The sequence below is a fragment of the Argentina anserina genome, chromosome 3 (genome assembly GCF_933775445.1).
Source record: "Argentina anserina chromosome 3, drPotAnse1.1, whole genome shotgun sequence".
Classification (NCBI taxonomy): domain Eukaryota; kingdom Viridiplantae; phylum Streptophyta; class Magnoliopsida; order Rosales; family Rosaceae; genus Argentina; species Argentina anserina.
In genome coordinates this window covers 21,219,683-21,241,110 of record NC_065874.1, presented here as the reverse complement: position 1 = coordinate 21,241,110, position 21,428 = coordinate 21,219,683, and the positions used below count along the sequence as shown (strand labels likewise).

The following is a 21,428-nucleotide window of genomic DNA, read 5'->3' as shown; positions in this document are numbered from 1 at the left end:
AAAAATTCTAATGATAGAATATTCTTATCAATAAGTTCACAAATGAATGATAACATATATCAATATGGTTAGTTCTAGTATATTGAACAAGATTCTTGGAAATACTAATAGCACTTGTCTTATTACATAATATAACAAGCTTTCCTTGTGGAATACCATAATCCTTAAGCATATTTTTCATCCAAAACATTTGTGTACAACAACTACATGCAGCAACATATTCAGCTTCTGCTGTAGACAATGAGTGCAAATTTATTTCTACCTATGCCATGCAACTAAATTCTTACCAACGAAGAAACAACCACCACTAGTACTTTTCCGATCTTGCAGATTACCGCTCCAATCTGTATTAGAATAACCTGCAATTTCAGCGTTAATTCCTTTAACTTTCTCTTTAATAAAACTTACTAGAGCTTTGTTAATTTCAACATTTTCAGTGTTAGAGCTTTCTGCATTTTCTCCTTTGTGTGACGCAATTTCCATTGTCCTTCCTCTGGTCCGAACGCATTCTCCAATGACATCTCTAGTTGAATGATCTTTTTGAACCTGTTTAAAAACTGTACGAAATTTTGTTGCAGGTTGTAAACTTTTATCAACTTCTCTTGATTCTCCCTGTGACTGCACATTTGTATTATTAGTTCTTGGTAACCCATCATCAGATAATTCAGACAAATCCACATAATGATCAGCAGTTACATTTATAGAGTCAATTACAGTTCTAGTTTTTTTATCATCAGATTCATAATCTATATCAATACAACACATATGACAATAAGCTTCTATGTGACTCTGGTCTTCCTTTTTCCTCCAGACTTTCTTACTTGGATATCTCTGAGTCTTTTTCACATCCTGCTCAGTTTCTTTATAAGATTAGATAAACCGACAAAGTGAGAAATATCAAATAAAAACTGACCATATTGTTCCAAATTACTTCGAATATCTTCAATATCTTTCTCATATCTGTCATTCGAGTTTATCACTTTTGAATTTAAGGAAGTCTGAATATTCTCAGTTTTTTCATGTTCTCCAACATATGTTTCACTTGCCTTTGAACCTGTTTGTTCACGAACAAAGTTAGTAGAGAAATTAGAATTTCTATTTGAGCTAGACTTACAAGTATATCTAAGTCCGGTTCTATCATTGTAGCTCTTCCCTGAACTCAAAATGTCAGATAACGATTTCGAACTATTTTGAAAATTTCCAACCTTGTTATTTGTTCCATCAAGGAAAATCTGCAACTTGCCAAGTTTAGAGTTTAATAAATCAATTATATTGTCTTTTTCGATTACCTCATCCTGGAGCATTTGAATCTTTGCTAGAAGCCGTTTTCTTTCAAGCACATGATCACCATTGTTACTGTTCTTTCTCAGGTTCAGTTTCTCCACTTCCCATTCCAATTGTTCAACTTCCAGCTTCTCCACTTGTTGCTTTAATAGAACATTCTTTTCTGAAATTTTTCTCAGCAGCCTTGATAACTTTTGCTTGATATTCAAACATCTCATTATCCTCATAGTTGTTTTCTCCATTTTCTTCTTGATCCTCTTCATCCTCAGTTAATGAACCTGCATAATCTAAAGAGAAAGAAGACACAAGAGCAAAAATTTTGTCCTTTTTTGGGGAACTATCATCATCATCACTCCAAGAGGACTTGTAAGCCTTATTACCTGAATCAATTTTTTTATTCCCACAGTTAGTAGCAACGTGGCCAATGCCACCACAAGTATAACACTTCTTATTATTATTACTACTACTTCCATACTCATACTGTAACGACCAAAAAAATTTCGAGTATAAAAACTCAAAATTTTAAAGTCGTTAAACACCAAACAATCTCGATGAAATCGAAATTATTTAAAATGCCACAGCGGATCATCTCTGAGTTCAAAATACAACTCAGTCAAACCGATTATTACAACCAAATTATAATTCAACATTATAACAAATGGAAATGTATAATCCTCACAACAACCTCACAAGATAGTCACACAAAATCCTCACATAAGCTGGAGATAAATAACTTCAAGTCCTCTGAGTGGTCCGTCAATTCCCGCTAATCCACACCTGCGGAGTTATCCACTACACCATCGAATTGGTGCACCGGGATTGTAAACACAAACCCGGTAAGCTTTACAGCTCGTATGAGTAAAATGAAAATATATAACTCGCATATCAATATATACGAAAATTCACAAATCAAACAAATATAAATGCACTCATGAGTCAGTGGACGGCCCATCTGGTTGTCCCAAAGAAATATGAAATAAAACGCTCATGAGAAATTAAGTAACCCTTCTGGTTACCCAAATGCATTTATATTACGGGTACCAAGAACGCTGGTACACATTTGTTACCCCTCTCGTAATACACCGCCGACGTTGGATAGCCACCCGCTACCCAACATCCAAAACAATCTGAGTACCCATGAGCAGATAACCACCCGTTACCTCACATGCAGTACTAAGCAGACAGACTAGAGCTCTAACTGTATCGTAACTTTCGCCCGGCCAAAGGCTAGGTTCCGACTTGCCAAACACGTACAATAATCTCACATCATATGTACCAATCACGTCCGAAGACAAATCAACATTTTAACAATCTCAATGTTAAAAATCACGTACAATAATCTCACATCATATTGTACCAAAAATCATGTCCGAAGACAAATCAACATTTTAACAATCTCAATGTTAAAATCACGTACAATAATCTCACATCATATTGTACCAAAAATCATGTCCGAAGACAAATCAACATTTTAACAAACTCAATGTTAAAATCACGTACAATAATCTCACATCATATTGTACAAATCAAAATCACATGCTCGATATTTAAATCTCGTCATCGAAATGACATAAATCACGATAAAATCATAACAGTATATTAGATAGCAAACTATATATATATGTACATATTTACCATTTATACAATATATATATATATATAATCCATTATATCGTATACATGTCATATTTCATAAACACGTCCGAAGACAAAAACTCGTCCGAAGACAATACTCGTCTGAAGACAAAACATTTTAACAAACTCATGTTAAAACCACGTACAATAATCACACCTCATATTGTACAAAAATCACATCACATGCTCAACATTTAATTCTCGTCATTCGAAATGACCAATTCCAATGAATTCATAACAGTATATAATATAGCAAACTATATATATATGTACTTATTACCATTTATACGATATATACGTAATCCACTATATTGTATACGTGTCGTAATTCAATATTAAAAACTCTTGCAAAAATCTTGGAATCACCGCAACGGTAGATTCGTAATAAGTGAGATTTTACTCACCTTCTTTCCTGCGTGCAACTTCCACGACCCTGAAAGTAATTTCCTCACTCGTTTCGTCAGTCACCTAATAGCACGATAAATGCTTAGAAAATGATACTTAAAATATCAGGTGACGAGTTCAGCACAGCTAAATGTTGTTCATAAAACATTGTTCACGGAACACTGTTCATGTTTACTAATCACTGTTTTTACTAAACCACTGTTCACAGTTACTATTTTACCAAAACAATGTTCAAGGTTACTGTTTTACAATGACACTGTTCACATTTACTGTTACAGATCACTATTCACAGTTACTGGTACAGATCACTATTCATGCGGAGTTACTATTCACAATTACTATTCATTCGGCGTTACTGTTCACCGACCGCCACCAATCATCACCAAATTTCACCACCACAACCTAAACAACATTTCCAACAACTTCCTAGTTGACACCAAGGTCTAAATCCGAGTCTAAACAGTCCAAACAACGAAGAACATGAAATCGGCACTATTTACAAACCCTAGAAATTGAAATTTTGATTCGGGTACTTACACTTCGATTTGGCTCGATTCCTTTTATGGGAATGTTGCTGGGACTGAGACAAGCAAAACCCCCCAAGAATCTTGAGCCATGGTGGCCGGAGGAGGCGGCGCCGCCACAGCAGTAACTTCCGGCGGTTGCTACACCATGTGTGGTTGTCTCCGGAGTGCAAGGCGTAGCCCAAAAGATGGAGCTCGTCGAGCCCGTCAGTTTGATAGGTGGCACGACACGAGGCGACGTCGGATGGTGGAGAAATCGGTCGGAGAAGGTTTTTGGGTCGGGTGAACAGTACCCCGATCTGATTTTTAGAAAAAATCTGATTTTCTGATTTTTAATCTCCTCTCCTTCCTTTTATACTATTTCCAAAATCGGAAATGAACTTCCGACGTTAATAACTTTTGCATCCGATGTCCGATTCGAACGCATGACGTGTCCACGAATTCTTATCGATGAGCTCTACGACTTTTGTGAAGGAAGTTTTTGCAACCGAGCGACGGAATAAAAGTCGATCTATACGTTGCGGTAACGTTACGTTTTCTAATTAAACGATCCGAGAACGTTTCCGTTTTTGTTTTGAAATGTCGCAAACCTCCAATTGTCGTCTTGAATTAATTTTACAAGTTTAACACTTAAAAAAAATACTCGACATTTAGTTTCTAAAAATTCGGGTTATTACACATACTTATTTTGTGAGTACTTATCATTACGTTTCTCAAAACGCCTATTATTTCCATTAAAATTCCTCCTAGAATTTTGATTATTTTGTTCATTTGAATTTGACTTTATCTGACTCAAAAATTTCTCAAATTCTAAAATCAACAGTTCATTATTTTCAGCCTCCTCAGAGCTTGATTTAGGATTTTTTGTAACACTTTTGCAATATTTTTAGATTTCTTACCTTTTAATCTTTCATCCTCTTCAAGCTCCATCTCCCAAGTCTTCAGATTTCCAATCAACAAGTCCACATAATAGTCATTGAAATTATATTGTTCTTGGATCGTTGCATTTTTCATCCTGTATGACTTTGGAAGATACCGTAATATTTTTTTCTTACAATATCAGATTCATGTAAAGGTTTTCCAAGGCTTTCACACAAACTAGAGAGATCAGTAAAACGACTGTAAAAATCATCAATAGTTTCATCATCTCTCATTTTTAAAGCATTCATTTTAGAATAATATTGCTGTAATCTTTGTTCTTTTACAGTATCATTATCTTCATTTAAACCACAAAGTTTATCCCAAACCTGTTTGGCTGTAACACAATTTTGAACTCTTTTCCTTTCTTCTCTGCTCATTGACGCATATAGAGCATTAAGAGCCTTGTGATTTCCTTCACTAGCCTTAATCTCTTTTTCAGTCCAGTCATCTTCGTCTTTTAATTCACCAGTGGATGTCCCCTCAGTAGCTTTTGAATCAACATCTTTCAATGGAGGTTTCCATCCATGTCCAACGCTTCTCCATGCATGAAAATCAATACCATATATAAAGGATCTCATTTGAAGCTTCCATTGAGCGAAATCCATACTGTAGAGCATGGGTGGTTGATTCAATCCTTGATGTTCCATCTTTAATCCCACATATCTCACTAAGTACGTCTAGTGACCTGCTCTGGTACCAATTGAAAATACAAGATAGAACAATAACGAATAATAGTAGCGGAATGTGTAGAAGAATTTTACTTTTCTATTGAATAAACGATATTACAATGATTACACCTTAATCAATAATAATGTTATTCTCAAAAGTAAAAATACTTCTTACTTGATAGTCACAATCAAGTATGAAACAACCTCACTAAGATCATTGCTTCAAGTGTCGATACAACCTCACTAAGATTGTTGTAGTCACACGGATGATCAACCTCACTAAGAACGTTGATGTTGCCACTAAGGTCTTCAATGGAGTCACACAGATCTCCTAGCACTAAGCTCTCATTTTTGTGAATTTTCTTCTCTTTGGTTTCACCTTCTTTCTTCTTTGTCTGTGTCTCTCTACATCAAGGTAGAAAACCTACTGCATATATGTCCCTTATATACCATGCGGCTAACACCCATAACCCTAGTACAATAGGTAATCAACACCAAACCCTTTTCTAATACAACTTTATCTAGGATAGGAAAAAAACTCATCTTAATATGGAAAACATCTTTTACTCTAAAACTCTTTTCCATAACAATCTTTAATCACTAATTGACTAAATATATTTGAAAATATATTTCCAAATATATTAATCTACCCATAAAATCAGATCGACATGGTAGAGAAAGTCAAGTCGAAAATGGTAGACAAATCAAGTTGGAAATGTTCCCTAGTTAAAAAAAGAAACTTCATTAATCAACCTTTATTCAAATCCGATTTCTCCTTTTTTTATGCAATCCTCACACATTTGGATCTTCATCAACATCATGGAGGCCACTTCATTTTCTTTTCTTTCCCTTCCTCTTCTTTTCTTCTATCTTTGGATAGAAACAGAACAGAGAGCAAAGCTCTCACTGCTCCGCCATCCTCCTCACACTGCAACGGCGTCCGGCCTCCTCCTGACGGCGAACTACCACCACGCCATCTCTCTGTCGTTCTCTCTCTGTTCATAGTTCTTAATCCACCATGCAACCACAGATCAGGTAGATCAAAAGATTATCTGGGAAGCCCCTGTTCTGCAAACCTTGATCAATTTCTCAATCTTCGGTGACACCTCCGATCACAAGAGGTAAATTCTAAGTCTTCGTAACCTCCTCCTTCATCTATTTCCATTGAACTTTTGGTGTTGATCGTGTTTTAACGAAATCCCAATTTCTGCAAATTCCTCCTCCCTGACGTCATGTTATTTCGACGAAGCCAGAGGTTCCAGTGTACGACTCTGATGTCTACAAGTAAGCTGACCTTCTATTTGACGTTTTTAGCTTTAACTTCATGGATTGAAACTAAATTGGAAAATCATTCTCTTCTGCATATTCGCTCCGTCGTGAGCTCTGCAATTCTCAACCCTGTAGCGACTTGACGACTTCGGTGAGGCATAGCTGCTGCTGTTTATACAGGTTGAAGGGCTGAGAGTATCTTAAGGTAAAGTCGGGATCCTGGAGTTTGATTCCAATTCAGTAATTGGGTGTGTGAGTAATTGAGAGGGTGTTTGTGCTGGTGGGTTGCAGGAATGCCAAGAAAGGGCTGGAAGGAGTTCGGCATGATAAAGTTCATCTTTTTCTATTACCAAGGTAGCATTTCAGTTTGAATTCAAAGTTTAGTTTCAGTGTAATGCTACTATAGTTTCACGCATGTGTATCATTTGAATCGTGAAGTCAGCTTAATCATACTGAAGCTAAGAGATGTGGGACTAATTGCAGTCCCTTGTTAAATTTGGAATTTCTTCTGGTGTTTGATTCAAATTGGTTGGTTTAAGAAATGAAGAAAAGGAACTGAGCTATTGTTTTGGTTTTGCTGGAAGTTCTGGGTTTCGTATATATATATATATATATATATAGTCTCTATCCAGAGTGAAGGTTCACTCTGAAGTTTCAGAGTGAAGTTCCAATTTTGGCACACTTTTCGGTCAAATTTTTTCACCATAAGCGATTCAATATTTAGGTATGCTATTCAAGATCATCTCTATAAAATTTCATCCAATTTGACAATGATTTGAGCTTTCAAAATTGAGATTTACACGAACGGTTCACGTTGAACAGTTTTAATTCATTGATTGATTTAATCTAATTTCAATACCTTAACGATGTCCGAATTAGATGAAATTTTGTAGAGATGATCTTGAATAACATACCTAAATATTGAATCGCTTATGGTGAAAAAATTTGACCGAAAAGTGTGTCAAAATTAGAACTTCACTCTGAAACTTCAGAGTGAACGTTCACTCTGGATAGGGAATATATATATATATATATATATATATATCCTATGGTATATGATGGAATTCTATAAGTTTGACTTGGGATTTGTTTAAGGAGATGAGTTTACTAAATTGGTGACTAATTATTGCAGACTTGTAAGATAAGAATAATGGTAGAGGGGTAGTGAACTGTTGTTATGGTTCAGGAAGTTTACATTGTTGTTGTAAGACACCATGATCTTAAACTTGATTATAAAATGAATGTTGTTTTGCACATAGGGTGTACTGGCTATATGGTGATTTTGATGCAGCTGTTGGGTGCCCATAGTAAATTCATGGGTGTGAATAGTAATTTACAAAATTACAGTGCGACAAGAATTGAAAGTAAAAATGGAAGCATATGCATATTGGTCAATGTTGCATTTTTGGTAGTATCCCGTAGTTGGAACTAATCGTATAATAAATCAATGGATATTTAGTATGGTTGTGACATATTCACGATTGGGCAAATATGTAGTCAATGTGAAGAATTGTCTATTAGATAGTTTATTAATCGTCGTGAGTATATTAACGTATCTATGATTTAATAATGATTATTATGTCGAGCTAGGAACTTCAATTACTGAGAGTGGAAGGTCTGTCACCCTTAGAACGCATGAGGAATATATTTGGGTACTGTCAGGCTTAGGTCTTAAATTGTGAGTGGACATTTATTTTTAATATATGAATGCATTATTATTGAGTTATTTATTCTCTTGGAATTATATTATGAATTACGAATATTTATTTGGAAATGGGATTTCTAGGAAATTGCTATTTTATTTTGGTAGTTCTTTCGGAAATGAGATTTCTAGGGATTTACGTTTTATTGAGGAAATACTGAAAATGGAATTTCAGAAGAAAAAAATATTTAATTCAAATTATTTTGTTTATTTGATTTTATTCTTATTCCTTTATTTTGTGACATGTCGAGATATATCTTCTTTATTTATTTTATACAGTTGGGAACCGTACTCGCTCTATTTATTCTTATTCCGGTATTCTCTCCTTTAACTAAATAAAGGAAGCACGATCAAGGGATAAGAATAATTTCATTCTATTCTGGTATCTTCCCCTTTAATCATATAAAGAGGGCATAATTAACGGAATTATATCTCATTCTTTCCGGTATTCTCTCTTTTAGCTATATAAAATGAGACATGATCAACAGATAAGAATGTTGTTTATTTTCTATGATTATTCTCATCTATCTTATTGTGACTAGTGGGGCTAGTTCACTCATTATCTTTCGAAGTCATACACTTTGAGATGATTATGCTAACATACTATATCACTTTATGGTGACTTTTATTTTCCGCCTGAGAGGCGGATGAGACAATTATGAGACCCTTTTTCCGCCTGGGAGGCAATGAGATATAGCTAGCAATGTCATATATTTATTTTGCCGGGGGGGGGGGGGGGGGGGGGGGGGATACTGTATGCCATATTTACAATATTTTGGCTAGCAGGGCTAGTCTACTATTTTTTGTTAATCTTATTTATCATATTTGACTAGTGAGGCTAGTCCATTTTCGATTACTTGATATTTCATTTTGACTAGCGGGGCTAGTCCACTTTTTTTCCACTCTTTTATGTTTATCCTCTTTTGGCAGCGGGGCTAGTCCATTTAATATTATTCGGTATTTCTTTTGTACTAGCGGGGCTAGTTCACTTCCTAATTATCGTTGAGTAATATTCTCAATATTATTTTGACTAGTGAGGACTAGTCTGCTTTTTTTGAGACCATTTATTGTTATTGAAGCTTGTTATTAACACTTGTATGCATTAGGTTTATATATTGAAGAAAAATGGGGAAGTTTATTATAAATCGTTTATTTTATTCAATATTCGATTTTGTTGACTCACTCTAACATATTATGTTTTAAATACTTTTCCCTGGGTCATTCGGTTTAAAACCGCCCAGTTTGCAGGAAAAAACCAGATGAGGTCAATGGTGCTAGTTATTGAGGCATAGTTATCAAGTCCGCTTCCACTAGCTAAGTCGTAACTTGTTATTTTCTACTATGATATTTTTGGTATAAGATAGGTCGTTAGAAATATGTCAACTGATTTAGATTGAATTGTTGTGGAGTTGGTTGATGAATTGGGAGCATGAAGGCTCTAGGTTTGAGGATGGACTTGTAATTTTAGAAGTGTTGTTTTGTGCAAGTAAAATTGGCTACTTTTGGCTACTTTTAAAGGATTATATGCCAAAATTTTGGCATGGTTCTTTTGGAGGTGGTCCATGCATGACTTATACCAGTTATTAGGGTAATATATGGGGTGGGTTGTGTCAAACCCCGCTAGCCAAAGAAAATATCAAATAATATTTGAAAGTGAACTAGCCCCGCTAGTAAAAGAAAATATCGAATAATATTAGAAAGTGACTATTCCCGCTAGTTAAAGAAAATATCGAATAATATTAGAAACTGGACTAGCCTGGCTAGTCAAAGAAAATATCAAAGTGATACCATATGCCCCCCCCCCCCCCAGCAAAATAAATACTCTCATACTCCCAATACCATCACATCACGTTAACAGACAGGGTATTGGGTTGGCGTGATATTACTAGTTATATTTCATCACTTTCTAAGCAGAAAGGGAACACACATCCTGCTAGCATAATCAATGATCTCAAAATGTATGATATCAAAATAATCAAGGGCATGTTCCACATGCCTAAGAAAATAATTCAAAGTAATAACAAGTACGGTTCCCGACCGTATATAAAAATAATAGAAAGCAAAATATAACTTGACATGTCTCACATGTGTCCAAATAAGGAAATACAGAAATTAGATTTATATTATTTCTCATAAATCACATTTCGGGTAATTAATCAGAAATTAGTAAGTGTAATTTAAATAGCGCATAAATCCCTAGAAATCTCATTTCCAATTTAATATTCATAAATCAACAACTGTTTTTCAAGAAAATAGAGACATTAAAATTAATTATGCATCCATTTGCTTTGAAATAAATGTCCACTCACTGTACTAAGCCTAAACATGATGATACCCGAAATATTCCTCGAATCACAATGTACGTATCTTGTAAACCCATAACGTTAACTTTAAGATAAGTTCCACGCTTGAATAATTAATCTAATAAATTTTGTAACCTCCACTAAACTCTAATCCGATCAATGCTTCCCGAAATCAAACTCATATCCAGAATATTATCGTTTCAACAATTCTAGCATTATAGAATTGAAACGAAGGAAATTCAACATGCGGATTTCCAACAATTGCAATTTAGAAATTACCCATTACTTAAAAATTAGCCAATAATCCCCAAACTTCACCAAATTACACAAATAATATATATTGACATGACCGTATCGATGAACACTACTCAACAAGCTCATCTTTGAACACAGAAACCACCAGACGTGTCGCCGTAAGTAGCTTTGCGGGGCCCACGCGCCACTGGTCTCCGACTCCGAAGTGCAGCACATGGCATATACCAATCACTTCATTTCAACAAACCCAACAACTTTTATAACTACATCAAAGTCCATTTTCAAGTCTAAAGTGTCGAATTTACCTTAGAAGGAAAAATCCCAATTTGAAACCCTAGAATTTGGGTTCGTCGATTCTTCCTATGTGTTCTGAAATAGCTCGAATCCTTTGGAGGATTTGATCTACAACCCAATGCCTTCAGAAACCCCACAAGAATTGTTGTTGGAGATGGCCTGAAACACAAGCTCCGACCAATGGAAAAAGAGGCAGTGATGATGTCCACTTCCCGGCGTTATTCCTCTCTCCACAATTCGAATTGAGTCACCAAACCGCATAGATTTGTAGAGGAAGAAGTGAGTTTTCCAACGACATATTATGCGCCTAAATCAGAGGTCGAACGACGGAGTTATGGCCGGAAAATGAAAAGAGGTTGGGAGGAGAGAGAGGGTTGGGGATAGGAGAGAGAAAAGGGAAAATTTCTGATTTTGTGATTTTTGTAACCAATTTGGGCAATTCCACTATTTATAGCTTCAACTAAAATCGGAAACTTCCGTATTTTGCTTATAACCTTTGCATACGAATTCTGAATTGAGCGCGTTAAGTGTCTACGGACTCGTTTTAACGTCCTCTACGACTTTCATGAAGAAAGTTTTCTCATCCAAGATATAAAATAAAAAGTCCACTTTTGAGCTTACTAAAAGTTCAATTTACTAGTCATCTAAATCGTAAAATGAATTCAAACAATGATAACACTTGTCACTTAGGTAAAAGTTAATTGGCAAGCAGGATTTGGTTTGGGATGTGACACTATGACATCTCAAAAAAAATGTGGGCTAGCTTGTTCCATGTGTCCAAATATGTTAAAAAATTCCAGAGGCTCATAGCTTGAGTCTTGTCGTGCAGGTTGAAAGAGATATTGGCAGATCCGATTGATCATGGCAGTGTCTGCCTCAAGATCCACGGTCACAACAAAAGATGTAATATATCGGAAATTGGTAATTAATTTTGAAGTATTTTTCGGAGATTATTAATTTGGTGGTGGTCCGATTTTGTAGTACGAAGGTGAAACGAAAGTGATCGAGCGATTAATTACTCGAGAACGTTTTTGTGAGAGGTCAAGAGTTGACTTTCTATTTGTCGAGAATCTCAAAAAAGTTCCTTCTGATAGGAGCACAAAGTGTGACGTTCTTAATGCGTTTATGCCCTATTCTTACTCTTTGTTACCTCTTATTTAGTATGTTTTAGTTTCTTTTGTATGAATAAGTGTCTAGGTAGAGCTTATATCGATTATGAGTGAATTGATGATGAAATCATGCTAAGTGTTAAGACTCCTTGTTGAGATATGATTCCTTGTTTCAGTAGGATTCATCATTTCCTATTGCTTTGTTTCTAACGTATTTATTCTTATTAGGAAATATAAATCCATGTTGGAGAAGAAAAGCAATCCTAGTTGCGCAAGGAATAAGGAGAGGCCGTGTGGCATTGATGGTTTCCTATTGGCAGTTGGATTCTAAAACCAAGTTGGAGATGGATTTTTCAAAGTGCATATGAAGATATTTTCGTGCATATAAATCAGAAATGTTAAAGAGAAAAAGATAAACACTTTAAAACCCAATCCATGCAAGAATCAGAAAGCTGTCAAGATTCATAGTCCAACTTCGACGGGCTCCTCTGGATGGCTCAGATCGAATTAGAAGATGTATTATATATGGATAGAAAGCTGTGTGAGTCTAGTTTCTGTAGGATTTGGAATCAAATCAATATCTTATTCCTACATGGAGATATGACCGAATCATTACTCAAATGTCCAGTGAGCTCGGCAGAATTATCTCATCCATTGATTTGCTTTTGATCGATGGGCTGTGAGGGAAAGTTGGGACATTGTTTCTCCTACATATAGAGCACAAATCTATATCAGAATCACCATAAATTCATGCACCAAAGATGCAGCAAATAAATAAGAAGAGGTAAGAAATATCAAATAAGGCTGCAACAATTAAGACTCTTGCTACCTCCCTAATTCAAAGGAAGAAATTTGTGCAAAAATAATTAGCCTTAAAGGAGGAAGAAGATATGAAATTAATGTCCAATCCTTATAGAAATGAGAATTCTGGCAGTGCATGTCATCCAACTTTGACGGGCTCTCCTGGACAGCTCACAATGATTCAGACAATGCATGATATATGGATGGAAAACTATGGAAGTCTATTTTCAAATGTCGTTAAATCAGCTCAATATCTATTTTCTAGAGAAAGTTATGGCCACAATAAGGCACTGATAGGAGCACTTTGTGCGACGTTCTTAACATGTTTTTACCTCCATTTGTACTTTGCTTAGCCCTTATTATTGTAGTGTTGAGTCATTGAGTCGAGTTAGGAGTCTTTGGTGGCGTTAGTCGCTTTTGGTGCTAAAACGGGTGTAAAATACAGAAATTATCGAGAGTACATAGAGTAGTATTCCTTATCAAACTAGGAAACCTAGTTGGGTTAGGATTTTTATTATTCGACATTTATGTAACATTTGTGATTTATATTTATAATTTTATTTATTTATTTCAGAATTAAATGAGAGATAATGGCTTGGAAATTAAGGAAAGAAAGAGGAGAAGAAGGAAACAAAAGGAGAAAAATGAAAGAAGTAATTTAGTTTCTGAATGGGATGAAAAAGAAGAAATATGCAGCCTCAAAGGAGGGAAGGTTCATCCGGCAATTAAAAGGAAAGAAGAAGAAAAGAAGGAAAAAAAAGAAAAAAAAATAGAGGATCAGCCCATCAAAAACCCTAGCAGCCCCTCTCCTCCTCCTTTCTCTATATAAGGCACGGCCTCTCTTCATAAAATGCATCACCATTCTCTCACAATCACAGCCGAATTGCTGCCCAAAAATATCCAGAAAATTCAAGCCAAAAACTTCATCCATCTCCACCAAGCCGTGCTCATCTTCTTGCCTCTCCAAATCCGAATTCATCCTTGCTTCATCCTTCAAGGTTTCTAATGTGTGATTCATCCATGGCTTGTAATCTTTCTTTTTATTTTCTGCAATTTTTGAATTCTATGAATGAATTATTGGATGTTATTTTCTGTTTCATATATGAAGAATATAAATTCAGACTTCTTTGGTTTTATGTTTTGATTGTATGAACTCATGAAATATGTGTGTATGTCATGTGTAATAGCTATGGGCAGTAGGATTTTCGAAATTAATTTAGGTTTTATTTCAATTAATTCCTTGAATTCGTACATCTAAATCAATGCTTGAGGAAGCCAAGGCCATGGTTCTCCTAGGGTTGCGATTTAATTCACCAAAGTGTTCATTGATTGAATATGCGCTTCATGTTTCAATTATTAATACTTGTTTAGGGTTGTGATAGTTCTAGGAAATTGCATGCTTAATCAAGATGAGTGACGCCATGCTTGCTTACATGTCTCCAATTCGACTTAATGTGCTTATGTGCTACTTTGTTGTTTAACTAGAACGCTTCGTTATGTTGAACTCTTTTTAGCATATGTTTAGGATTGAACGCTTCGTTGATTCTAAATAAATAAAAAAGTCTTAACGATTAGATGAACCGCTTCGGACTCTAATTAGAATTGGAATTGAAATGGACTTAGAAAGAATCGAAATAATTCGCTGCCTATATGTTGTTCTATGCGTGTCATATGTCTCTTGAGTAGAATTCGTGTTTTGGTTATGTGATGAGTGGTTGATCAACTGTATATAAGTAATTTAGGATTTATTTTCAGTATTAGTTTTATAATCAATTTCAAAACCCCCAATAACATGATAAGTTTGGAGACCCTTTTGATTCCCCGGACTGAACGATCCATGCTTATTCTATACTAACGATGATGTTTTTCAGGGTATTTTATAGACGTTCTAACAAAACGCTCTATCAGGCACAAAGGTCAGATCTACCGAATTGAGAAAATTTAGGAAACCTCAACCAATTTGGTTTCAACTTTGTGGACTTTGTGGCCAGCCTCCCTTGGGTTTCTTCCACTATATATAGCACCTCATATCCATAGAAAAACATCATCAACATTGTACACAGGTATAGCCAAAACTTTTCCCAAACACTTTCATTCACCAAGAACCATAGAATTCGAATTCACCACCCTTCACCATATTTTATGTCCAAGGCATGGGAGCCTATGATACCATATTCTTGAAGATTTCGTGCTACCTTTGTAAGGAACCTTGGGAGGAGAATTATAAAGTGTAACTCTATGATCTTCATGTTTAGTTTTCAGGTTTTTATGTTCTTGTTCTTGGATGATTTATGTTTAGGTTGTTTTAAAGTTATTTGTATTCTTGTCTATGAGATATTTGTAACTTTTGAATGACATGATGAATTAAGGTTTTTCGATTTTAATTCAATGATCTTAGGTTTTATGCCATGAGATTCTGTTTATTTATGTTCTTAATTCATTTTCGGTGTGTTCTTATATTGCATGTGTGATTAAGACAAGTAGTTGATGTCGCATACGTTAATCATTCAAAGTTAAAAATGATTTTGATATAAGTAGTTGATTAATTGTTTGTCCTTTGTTCTTCCACCGATTATGATCTTAAGTTCGACATTGGATATGTGCTTAAACATATTGATTTCTCTATGTAATACGTAATTGCATGATAAATTGGTATGTTAGATTTCGTTGCAAGACAAGTAGCTGAGCTCGATAGTATCCATGTATTAGGAACCAAGTAGGAACTTGATGCATGATCGAACTTAAGATGAACTATGATACCTACGGCATGAACATGATTGAGAATAGATTTTGATGGCTTTGTTCTTATGTGATTTGTTTGGTGATTGCTTATGTGTTGGTTGGTTGATCACATGTATATATTAGTTTAGGTTTTATTTTCTGTTTTGATACTGATCCTATATCCCAAAATCTTATGAATTCTTTGTTAAATATTTGTGATTCTTTGCCCTGATTGATCCCCTGTTTGTGAACGATACCCTCTTGCTTTATACTACTAACGATGCTTATATTGTTAATATTGATGTCGAGTAATCGAACCGATCACCTTCATGAAAGTCGTAGAGCTCATCGATACAAGTTCTTAGACATGGGCCACACATAATTTAGAGATTGTTTGAAGAGGTTATGATCAATCGAGTTTCGAGTTTCAAAATTATTGAAGTATAAATAGAGATTATTCCTTTTAGGGTTTCATTTTTTTACCCAACACATTTATCTCTCTCCTTTTCTCTCCCGCGTGCCTCTTTCTCCATCAAAGTTTTCCTCTAACCCGACCCAGACCCGGCTGACCCGACTCGTGATATTTGGCACCGTCTGATGTTGCCTGACGTCACCACCAGCCCAGATCGATTCGTCCCTCCATCGTAAGCCTCCTTGTGGTGGTGACTTGGATAAGTTCACCTCGTGTTGTGCGAATCGAGAGTCGAAAGACCACCCGACGACCCGGTTCTGATCCGATGTCGTTTCCGGTAATTTTGGCAGCGGCTCAACATTATGTTACCCTTAGTAAGTAGTTCTCCTCCTTCTAAGTGTTCTACTGGTGGTCGTTTGTACCACTTTGAGTTCATTGTAGCAAATCGATTTTGGCAGTTGATGACTGCGACTCGACTGCAACTCGACTTTTGTTTCTAACCTTTTCTAGAAATGCAGTCAACCTAAAAGTGTTCTCCATCCTCCTCACGCAACTCCTTGTAGTATTGGATCAACCCAATTTGAAGTCACAGAGGTAATTCGAAGTAACTAATCAATGGTGCGGAGCAGTGAGTCCTCCACCTTTGTCAACGGTGAGTGTACTTCAACGAGACTGGTATGATTGTTGTTGCCTCCCCATTTGACCCATGATAATCATTTCCATCAGTTTGGATTAAAATCTCGATTTGCAGCAGATCAGGGGTCAAGCTTTGAGCATCGTTTTTCGATTTGGTGAAGGTTGAACTAGCTACAATGTTTTGACCGGTTTCTTTGCCGAGTTAGCACGGTAGCAAGTATCTAATTATCTAATTTTAAGTTTTGTTATATGTTGTTGTAAGTTGAGGTTATGTTTGGAGTGGTCTAGTTAGGAGGTTGAAGGATTAGAGCATGAGGCCTAAGGCGGCGTTGTGGGAGTTGGTGGTGAAGTGACTTAATTATGATGATTGGAGTAGCTTGATTTCATTATCATATTCTTGTGGATACAAGTAATTGATATATGAATTGTATTTTTGGAGATTACTAGTATTATTATTTCATCGATTATAATCAATGCATGGTTAAAGTATCTAGATTCCACATTTTAGATAAGCTAGTCGTCATGACCGACTCATTTGGGGGAGGGCGTAGTTGGAAACTTATTAATCTCTAATGACGTTGTGTATGTGGCGTACCTTCGGTTTTGGTTTAAGTGGAATGAGTAGATTCATAATCATTGTTTTATAACCCTAAGTTTTATTGAGTTGTGACATTGTTATAATTAGGACGTGATGCTTTTTGGAGTGAATGTGGTATTACTATCTATATTTTGAGTAGAAGACACAACAGAAGCTAAGGTGAGTAAACCTCACAACGATCATCATGATCAAAGTTAGTTTATAATTATTGAATCGCTAAATGTGAAATTGTTTTACAAATAAGTTTTGTTTTGACTCATATGAAGTTGATCGACTACGGTTCATAGGTAAGTAAAATGGTATGAATATAGAAATGGTTTTTGAATGGTTTAGCAATCGTGAACTATAGTTGGTATTAGTGGGTGATTCATGAGTGAATGTCTACATATATATATATATATATTTACGTGGAATATATGTATTGATAGTGTGAATTTGAGATGTTATAATTGAGTTATATGGTGTAATTGTTAATGTTGGCGGCTGGTACCGGAAGGCAAGAAAATGTACCTTCCGGTAAATTGATTTGTGGAGTGTGGTTTATTGTTGGCGGAAGGGATCGGAAGGGAGGAAAATATATCTTCTGGTAAATTGGATTATTTGTTGTGAATTGTTGTGGTGTTGGGCCGGAAGGGAATAAAATGTACCTTGTGGTAGAAGTATTGTTTTTATTGTGAAATTCTATTGATATTGCCAAAGTGGCATATTGTGAATTTCTATTTGTTTTGCCAAAGCGATTTATTTTGTCAAATTGGCAATAGACATGCGTCGGAACTACACCTTAGTCGGGTATGGGGATGATTAGATAGAGCTCTAGTCTTTTTACAAATCTATTCGTGTGGCCGATGTGAGGGTTGCTGTAACATCAGGAATATAGTTTTGTGAGTTGAATGATTATTATTTTTTATCTTGTTGTTGTTGTTAGGTCAAGGGTTCATGAGGGACTAGGACCATTGGTTGTGATATTTTCTTCGATTCATATTGAGTACTTAAATTTTTTCTTTCGTACTTTCTTTTTGTTATATGTGATATCATAAACTAAACTTTATATAGGGATTACACTTATCTTATTTACTTTTATTTTTGAATTCCTGAACTATGTTTTTATGCAGGAATCACAATTTTTTTTTCATGCTCTCCTTTTGTATGCGCGTGATCTCTTGAACTAAACTTTATACAGGGATTATACTTATTTTATTTACTCTTATTTGTGAATTCTTGATCTTTGCTGATATGTAGGAATCACTATTTTTATTATGAATTTGTGGGAGTGTGTTTTATGGGGATTAATTGATTAAGTGATTGTTGGTTAATTCAAAAATTATCAGCATGAGTTTCTTGAGTCAGGTTTATTCATACGAGCTTTATAAGTTTACCGGGTTCGTTGGTGACAATCTGGTGCACCAATCCATGATGTAGTGTTATTTGTGCAGGTGTTTATCGTTGTGTTCGCGGTGAGAGAGTTCAGGAAAATAGTGACGGGTAGAACGTTTGTATTTTAGAGAATTTCCTTGTAATTGTTGCATTTACTTTGTAGTAGATCAAGTTTGTACAAGATGTAAATGTAATTGTTTGATTTAATTCGAGTAATCATGTTTCTGAATTTGAAATTTTATTATCCAAAATTCGGGGCGTGACAAAAGATTTCTTATTTGGTTTTTTTTGTCACAAAAGAGTATTGCAATGGTGCAGCTACGGCAACACATATGTTGCAAATATTGTTATCGCCAATACTCTTTGCTACTAACAATTTGGCCTTGGCAATTGCAAAGAGCATTTGCGACAACAAATTTATGTGTCACAAGACGGTGCTACACTACAATCACCCTTGCTATTAACATTAGGGACTATAGCAATGCTGTGACAAATGAACCATTTATGAATAAAAAAACATTTAGAATGCAAATATGGTTACCTATTCCATTTAAAAAAAACATACAAAACGTGAATAAAATCTAATGATACTAGTATTCGATTTCAGCAAATTCAATTGTGAAACCAGTAGCAAGATACAACAATTGTGTAATCAGTAGTAAGTTATTGACATAGCTAATTACACATCGAGATACATAGATCACCTATTTGAGGACCACAAGGTTTTTGGGAGATTATAATCAAATGAACGTTGTACGCTTCGATGAGATTTTACGAACAAGTGTGAATTGATGTGAATCAAAACTGGTTTATGTTTTTAGACAAGAACATGTGCGGCAGGCTTTTGGGTTGAGGATGGTGGAAAAGGGTTTGGGATGGGTTTGAGATGATTGGTTTTTTTTTTTTCAATAAATGACGAGAGAGGAGTAAATGAGAGAACTTTTTGTTTTGATATAGAAAAGAGTAAATGTGGGAAGTGGGTTTTGTGATTGAAGTCAAATTTTGGAACTGTGGCTAAAATAATTGGACATGGAACTTATATTTTCATAATTTGGATTGCAATTGCTAAAGTGGATGCATCATAGCAATCATGTTGAACGATGGAAGCAAAACAGTGTCGAATTACTTCTAATTTTTCCACAGTGTTGTTTGGTGGTCGCAAACACTTTTCCATTTTTTCCACAGCATAATTTTGCTATCGCAAATATTTGCTACCAACCAGTTGCCGTCACAAATGTATGACAATTAGGAACTACAGTTGTGTACTGACGCAAACTGGGGTGGCCGATACTTCTGTTTTTTATAGTGGGTTAGAAAGCCTACACAAGCCATGCGGATCGTGGTCAGTGATAGTCTGGTTTGACGTTAGGATTTAGACAACAGTCATTAGATGTGCTCCTTTGGGTGCCCAGATTGGATCTGGGTTCTCCAACAAGGCCTTGGACTTATGTGGACTTGGTTTAGAGGAGTAAGCCATTGAATTTGAGACCTAATCATTGGTGGGCTAGGATCTGGAATCCAAGAGGAATAGGTGGACACATTTGGGTTTTTGTTCTTTTTGGAATTGGAGGCTTAGATCTACGGTTTAGTTTTATTTGGTACTTCCGAGGTTTAATTTAGGGTTTACTGTCACGTCCCCAAATCCGAGACTATTATTATATGGAAATATGATTCCCGAATTAGAGGTGTGACCTTAAACCAATAAAATTTTCCCAATAAAACGACAGAAAATATGTCTGAATAATACTTTTATTAGGAAACAAAATCAGAGTTATTTTACAATATAACAGATTTAGAAATACTGAATTTTAGCGAAGATACATGAGTCTCGCATTTATTGTCTTGAAATAGTAATTAAAAAAACCATCATTTTATTTAGTAGATTCATCCCATTCCCTAAGCATCTACTCATTACCTGAAAATAAAATTGTGTAGCATCATGAGTAACACATACCTAGTAAGTACATAGTACATTCTTATAATAATTTGGCTAATGATAAATTCAAATATGAACAACCAAGTAAAATGTACGAAGAATCAAGTGCATTTGGTCACACGAATTTTTACTTATGCATATAGATATACAAATCAACATCAATATATTCAATTAATTGTATGAATTTTTAAGAAAATTGGTAATTAATCACAAAGTCACATTTTAGGGTTCACGTTTACCCAAAACATGGATAAGCCTCAACATACTGAGGCCAATACCAAAGTATGTATACTCAAGGTCAATTCTCATATGAGTATAATAGTGCACTATCTGTAGGGACTAGGGCCCTCACAAAGCACAAAATAATTTTACCATTAATTCACTTAAGTACATGGTAGTACTAATAACCCGGCTTCACACCTCCAACTCAATAACGTCAATAGAATATCACAAAGTTTAGTAATTAAGACAATATTCAAATACTAATTAAGTATATAGCCTTACACCAAGATTTAAATACTTATCAATAGCTCAATGTATGCATGAAATAAACAAGTTAATAAACTTGAAAGTAAATGTGC

The 21,428-nt window shown here is 35.3% G+C and overlaps 2 long non-coding RNA genes across 2 annotated transcripts; one reads left to right on the top strand and one right to left on the bottom strand.

Moving 5' to 3' along the window:
* Positions 1-1,871: 1,871 nt before the first annotated feature.
* On the bottom strand, positions 1,872-4,007 carry LOC126787847 (uncharacterized). The gene is made up of 3 exons (XR_007671284.1): positions 3,862-4,007; positions 3,324-3,387; positions 1,872-2,076 (listed from the first exon to the last, which is right to left on the bottom strand). It is a non-coding gene; the product is annotated as an uncharacterized LOC126787847 (long non-coding RNA).
* Positions 4,008-6,299: 2,292 nt separating this feature from the next.
* Positions 6,300-9,951, top strand: LOC126787844 (uncharacterized). The gene is made up of 5 exons (XR_007671280.1): positions 6,300-6,558; positions 6,691-6,721; positions 6,842-6,911; positions 6,998-7,060; positions 9,650-9,951. It is a non-coding gene; the product is annotated as an uncharacterized LOC126787844 (long non-coding RNA).
* Positions 9,952-21,428: the final 11,477 nt, after the last annotated feature.